Source organism: Scyliorhinus torazame, chromosome 2 (genome assembly GCF_047496885.1).
Source record: "Scyliorhinus torazame isolate Kashiwa2021f chromosome 2, sScyTor2.1, whole genome shotgun sequence".
NCBI lineage: Eukaryota > Metazoa > Chordata > Chondrichthyes > Carcharhiniformes > Scyliorhinidae > Scyliorhinus > Scyliorhinus torazame.
In genome coordinates this window covers 160,884,222-160,891,568 of record NC_092708.1, presented here as the reverse complement: position 1 = coordinate 160,891,568, position 7,347 = coordinate 160,884,222, and positions in this window count along the sequence as shown.

The following is a 7,347-nucleotide window of genomic DNA, read 5'->3' as shown; positions in this document are numbered from 1 at the left end:
ATGGGGTCAGCAGCATTAACAGTGGTGCCAAGCAGATACTCAGGGAACCCAGTGGCGCAGTCCACAGGGCTGAAACCAGCTGAGCAGGCACTTTAGGCACTCAATGTTAACGCCACTATATGAAAATCACGGTTTTGAGCTGGGTGATAGGTTTTGATCTGGAAGTGGAGAGAAGTGGGACTGGTTATGGTGAGGGATTTGTATCTGGAAGACGGGTTTGCCAGTATAGATGAATTGAAGGAGAGAGTAGAGCTTCCGAGAGGAAGTGAGTTCAGGCACAGGAACTACGGATGGAAGGTTTGGAAAGAGTTCCCAGGTTCCCAAAGTACATCCTGCTGGAACGACTGTTGCTTCTGGATGTGGAAGGGGATGGCAGGATCAGAGACATATAGAACATAGAACATAGAACAATACAGCGCAGTACAGGCCCTTCGGCCCACGATGTTGCACCGAAACAAAAGCCATCTAACCTACACTATGCCATTATCATCCATATGTTTATCCAATAAACTTTTAAAGTATGTAGGTGACTGGGAGAGCAGGGAGGTAAGCGGGTGGTGAAAATTAAGTGGGAGGGGGAGCTGAGAGGGGAGATAAACTGGGGAGTATGGAGTGAGGCGCTTTGAAGGGTAAATGTGACCTTGTGGGCAAGGATGAGTCTGATACAGTTTAAGGTCGTACATAGGGTACATATGACCTGGGCAAGAATGAGTGGGTTCTTTCAGGGGGTGGCAGACGAGTGTGAGAAGTGTGGGCTGGGACCAGCGAATCACGCACATATGTTCTGGGAAAAGTTGGAGGGATTCTGGACAGGAGTGTTCGCAGCGCTGGCAAGGATAGTGGGGCAGGAGGTGGAGCCGGACCCTTTAGTGGTGATACTTGGGATTTCGGAGAAGCCGGAGCTGATGGAGGGGAGGAAGACCGATGTTGTGGTCTTCCCCTCTCTGATTGCCCGGCAACTAATTTGATTGGAGTGGCGGTCAGCAACGCTGCGGGGGGTAGCGGCCTGGCCTGGCTGGGTGATTTATATGACTTTCTTCAGCTGGATAAGATCAAATACGAGTTTAGGGGTTCAGCGGAGGGTTTCAAGGCCAGGTGGGGAATGTTCGTGACCGTGTTTGAGGAGTTGTTCGTCGCGGGAGGGGGGTGAGGGTGAAAAAGGGAAAAACTTTGTACAAACTATATAGTCGTGTGTTGGGAAGCTTGTTCCCCAAATTATTTATGTGTTGTAACTTTTCATATACGTTTGGAATAAAATACATTTTTTAAAAAAAGATGTCCTGACCTCTAGTTGGTTCCTCAATGTATTGGTCCAGAAAACCATCCCGTATGCACTCCAGTAATTCCTCCTCTATGGTATTGTTATTGATTGCCCAATCTATATGCTGATAAAAGTCAACCATAATTACAGATGTTCCTTTATCACATGCTCCTCTAACATCCTGTTTAATGCTATTCCCTACATTGCCACTGCTGTTTGGGGGTCTGTATACAACCCCACTAACGGTTTTCCCCTTGCTGTTTCTCAGCTCTACCCATACTGATTCCACATTGGCAGAGCTAGTATCCTTCCTCACTGTTGTGTAAAGTTCCATTTTAACCAGCAACACAACCGCACCACCTTTTCCTTTTTGTCTGTCCTTCCTAAATACTGAATACCCCTGGATGCTCAATTCCGTTTTTTAAAAATTTACAGTACCCAATTCCTTTTTTCCAAATAAGTGGCAATTTAGCATAGCCAATCCACCTACCCTGCACATCTTTGCATAGTGGGGGCGAAACCCATGCAGACTCGGGGAGAATGTGTAAACTGCACACGTACAGTGACCCAGGGCTGGGATCGAACCTTGGAACTTGGCGCCGTGAGGCAGCAGTGCTAACCACTGCACCGCCGTGCTGCCCTGGATGTTTGATTCCTGTCCCTGGTCACCCTGCAGCCATGCCTCCGTAATTTTAAATCAAACTGCAGTCAACCTCAGGCAGGCTGATGGGAATTCAGACTTAACTGAAGTCAAATACAAAACTGGCAGAACATGGCTAGGCCTGCCCTGTCAATCGCCCGTCAGGAGATATATGGCTCAACTCATACGCATCGATTTGTTTTGGCTTGCTCAGATCGAGTCAGACTTGCTGGCACCCAGAATAATACAGCAGCATGTTACGTGCAAACACACCACCAGAGATGGACACCTGGGGGGAGGGGGGGGGGGGGGGGGGTAGTGTACTGTCAAGTGATCATCATCTCATCAATTGGGTATTGGGACCCTCTCCCGGGGTTTCATTGGACGAAATTCAGAGAAGTTTCTGGTAAGGTGTGAAGGAAGGGGATAAACGTAGACACCCAAGACACTCCAGCGACTCGACGTGGAGGGGATCTTTGCCATCCGGATCATAGGCCAGAGAAGGAAGGAAGCTACCAATGAGACCCACCTTCGCAACAACGGACCTGGTGGACTCAGAGAATCGGACCTGCGGCTCAACAAATTCATCAATGCGGGTAGTATAACAAATCTTGGGAAACTTGGTTTTGGGTTAATTAAGGGTAAATATTGTTGTTGAATAAAATTGGTTTGACTTTAAATTTGTTCTCCTAATAAAGACATCTGGGTAAAACATTTAATGAATACAGTGGTCGAAGTAACTGGGCCTGAATGTCCATTTCAGACACCTGGGGCGGGATTCTCCCCTACCCGGCGGGGTGGGGGGGGTCCCGGCGGGATGGAGTGGCGTGAACCACTCCGGCGTCGGGCCGCCCCAAATGTGCGGATTTCTCCGCACCTTTAGGGGCCAAGCCCCCATCTTTAGGGGCTAGGCCTGCGCCGGAGTGGTTGCCGTCCCGCCGGTAGTCGTGGAAGGCCTTTGGCGCCACGCCAGCCGGGGCTGAAGGGACTCCACGCATGCGCGGGAGCGTCAGCGGCTGCTGACATCATCCCTGCGCATGTGCAGGGGGGGGGGGGGGGTCACCTACGCGTCGGCCATCGCGGAGACCTACATGGCCGACGCGTAGTAAAAGAGTGACCCCCACGGCACAGGCCCGCCTGTGGATCGGTGGGCCCCGATCGCGGGCCAGGCCACTGTGGGGGCACCCCCCGGGGCCCGCGCCCCCTCCAGGACCCCGGAACCCGCTCGCACCGCCTGGTCCCACCGGTAAGGTAGGTGGTTTAATTCACGCCAGCGGGACTGGCATTACAGCAGCAGAACTTCGGCCCATCGCGGGCCGGAGAATCGCCGGGGGGTGCCTGCCGACCGGCGCACGCGATTCCCGTCCCCGCCGAATCTCCGGTGCCGGAGAATTCGGCGGCCGGCGGGGGCAGGATTCTACGACCCAGCGGGGGGGGTCAGAGAATGCCGCCCTAGGTGCTGATGCCGGGACTGAATCGGTGGTGTTCTACAACCCCAAAAGCGGTGCCGGTCCTGGAGCAATTCAGGATCAGTTAATGGGCTAGCACCGGTGCCACGATGGACTAGTAGAGGAGCTTGTTTAGCTCAGTGGGCTAGACAGCTGGTTTGTAATGCAGAACAAGGCCAGCAGCACGGGTTCAATTCCCGTACCAGCTCTGTGCACCCAACAGGCACCGGAATGTGGCGAGTAGGGGCTTTTCACAATAACTTTTTGCAGTGTTAATGTAAGCCTACATGTGACAATAAAAGAATATTATTATTATTAGTGCATTTTGAATGGGGTCAGGATGTTAAGGGCTGGTTTAGCTCAGTGGGCTAGACCGCTGGTTTGTGATGCAGAACAAGGCCAGCAGCGCGGGTTCAATTCCCGTTCCAGCTTACCCGAACAGGCGCCGGGCTAGGGGTTTTTCACAGTAACTTCATACTTGTGACAATAAAAGATTATTATTATTGGCATTCGAGAGGCTCGCAAGCTGCAACCGCATATAACCACTCCACTCCCCACACATTCATTCCAGCCAAGAAGCTGCCACCCCGAAGAGCGGCACCCTGTTTTGCCAATTCTGAGCTCGAAACCCTGCTAGGTGCCATGGAGAAGAAGCAGGGCACCCTGTTACCCGGGGTGGGAAGGAGGCTGCACCACCGTAACCAGCACCATGCACCTGGCACCAATCCACGTCCCACACACCCATAACCTTCCTCACCCAGAGGGCAACTGAACTCCACTCACCGGCTGTCTGCTCGCACAAACCCTGCACCACATGCCAACACTCATGCTGCCCACCATGGCTGGGTGCCCTGCACACACGGGCCACAGCTGCCCACTCTGTGCTGCCCACATCCAACTGCCTCATACTGAGCATTTTCTGTCCCGCCCCCCCTCCAGGAGAAGGCAGCTCAGGGGCACGTCCACTATCCCTGGCTCCTTCACGTGCAAGAAGTGTGTCCAGTTGCAGCTCCTGTTAGACCGCTTGACGGCTCTGGAGCTGCGGAAGGACTCACTTTGGAGCATCCGCGATGCTGAGGACGTCGTGGATAGCACGTTTAGCGAGTTGGTCACACCACAGGAGAAAGTGACTGAGGGAGATAGAAAATGGGTGACCAAAAGACAGAGCAAGAGTAGGAAGGCAGTGCAGGTGTCCCCTGCGGTCATCTGCCTGCAAAACAGATATACCACTTTGGATACCGTTGAGACGAGATGGCTCACCAGAGGAAGGCAGCAGCAGCCAGGTTCATGGCACCGTGGCTGGCTCTGCTGCGCAGCTGGGCAGGAAGAAGAATGGCAGGGCTATAGTGATAGGGGATTCAATCGTAAGGGGAATAGACAGGCGCTTCTGCAGACGCAATCGAGACTCCAGGATGGTATGCTGCCTCCCTGGTGGAAGGGTCAAGGATGTCTTGGAGTGGCTGCAGGACTTTTTTGGGGGGGGGGGGGGAAAGAGGGGGAGGCCACAAAGGTAGTAATCTCAGGATTGCTACCAGTGCCACGAGCTAGTCAGAGTAAGAATGTCAGGATAGGATGAATGCGTGGCTCGAGAGATGGTGCAAGAGGGAGGGAATCAAATTCCTGGGGCATTGGAACTGGTTCTGGGGGAGGTGGGACCAGTCTGGGCGGTCTGCACCTGGGAAGGACTGGAACTGATGTCCCCGAGGGTGGGGGGGGGGGGTTTGCGAAAGGGTTTAAACTAATGTGGTAGGGGGATGGGAACCAATGCAGGAATTTGGAAGGTAGTAAAACAGGGACAGAAACAATAGGCAGTAAGGAGGAAAGTGTAAGGCAGAGAAGCCATAGTCAAAAATCAAAAAGGTCGACAGTACTAGGTACAGTGACTGAGGAGCGCTCAGTGAATAGGCCCAGTAATACTAAAAGGAATATAACGGGAAGTAAAAGCATTAATGGTAAGCAACGCGGCAGATTGTTACATGAAGATATGGGTTCAACGACAAGGAAAACTAGGAGAAAAGTTAAGAGGAAATTATAACTTAGGAGAGGTTACTGATTGAGGTGTTAAGATTCAGAACAGAGGTATAAAAGCCAACATAAGTGTACTTTACCGGAATGCTCGTAGTATTCGGAATAAGGTAAATGAGCTGATGGCACAAATCATCGTGAATGACTATGATTTAGTGGCTATTACTGAAACATGGTTAAAGGATGGTCACGACTGGGAGTTAATTATCCAAGGGTATCAAACTATTCGGAAGGATAGAGTGGATGGTAAGGGAGGTGGTGTAGCTTTGTTATTTAAGGATGACATCCGGGCAAGAGTAAGGGATGGCATCGGTGCTATGGAGAATAAGGTTGAATCCATTTGGGTGGAAATCAGGAATAGTAAGGTGAAAATGTCACTGATAGGAGTAGTCTATAGGCCACCAAATAGTAACATTATGGTGGGGCAGGCAATAAACAAAAAATAACAGATGTAGAAATGGTACAGCAGTTATCATGGGGGATTTGAATCTACATGTCGATTGGTTTAACCAGGTCGGTCAAGGCAGCCTTGAGGAGGAGTTTATAGAATGTATCCGCGATAGTTTCCTCAAACAGTATGTAATGGAACCTACAAGGGAACAAGCGGTCCTAGATCTGGTCCTGTGTAATGAGACAGGATTGATTAATGATCTCATAGTTAGGGATCCTCTCGGAAGGAGTGATCACAATATGGTGGAATTTAAAATACAGATGGAGGGTGAGAAGGTAAAATCAAGCACTAGTGTTTTGTGCTTAAACAAAGGCGATTACAATGGGATGAGAGAAGAACTAGCTACGGTAGACTGGGAGCAAAGACTTTATGGTGAAACAGTTGAGGAACAGTGGAGAACCTTCTAAGCAATTTTTCACAGTGCTCAGCAAAAGGTTTATACCAACAAAAAGGAAGGACGGTAGAAAGATGGAAAATCGACCATGGATATCTAAGGAAATAAGGGAGAGTATCAAATTGAAGGAAAAAGCATACAAAGTGGCAAAGATTAGTGGGACACTAGAGGACTGGGAAATCTTTAAAGGGCAACAGAAAGCTACTAAAAAGGCTATAAAGAAGAGTAAGATAGATTATGAGTGTAAACTTGCTCAGAATATAAAAACAGATAGTAAAGGTTTCTACAAATATATAAAACAAAAAAAAAGTGGCACTCAGGTAAATATTGGTCCTTTAGAGGATGAGAAGGGAGATTTAATAACGGGAGATGAGGAAATGGTTGAGGAACCGAACAGGTTTTTTGGGTCGGTCTTCACAGTGGAAGACACAAATAACATGCCAGTGACTGATACCAGTGCGATAGATAAAAAGGGAGCCAATGGATGTGGTATATCTGGATTTCCAGAAAGCCTTTGACAAGGTGCCACACAAAAGGTTGCTGCATAAGATAAAGATGCATGGCATTAAGGGGAAAGTAGTAGCATGGATAGAGGATTGGTTAATTAATAGAAAGCAAAGAGTGGGGATTAATGGGTGTTTCTCTGGTTGGCAATCAGTAGTTAGTGGTGTCCCTCAGGGATCAGTGTTGGGCCCACAATTGACGTAGATGATTTGGAGTTGGGGACCAAGGGCAATGTGTCCACGTTTGCAGACGACACGAAGGTGAGTGGTAAAGCAAAAAGTGCAGAGGATACTGGAAGTCTGCAGAGGGATTTGGATAGGTTAAGTGAATGGGCTAGGGTCTGGCAGATGGAATACAATGTTGACAAATGTGAGGTTATCCATTTTGGTAGGAATAACAGCAAAAGGGATTATTATTTAAATAAAATATTAAAACATGCTGCTGTGCAGAGAGACCTGGGTGTGCTAGTGCATGAGTCACAAAAAGTTGGTTTCCAGATGATTAAGAAGGCAAATGGAATTTTGTCCTTCATTGCTAGAGGGATGGAGTTTAAGACTAGGGAGGTTATGCTGCAATTGTATAAGATGTTAGCGAGGCCACACCTGGAGTACTGTGTTCAGTTTT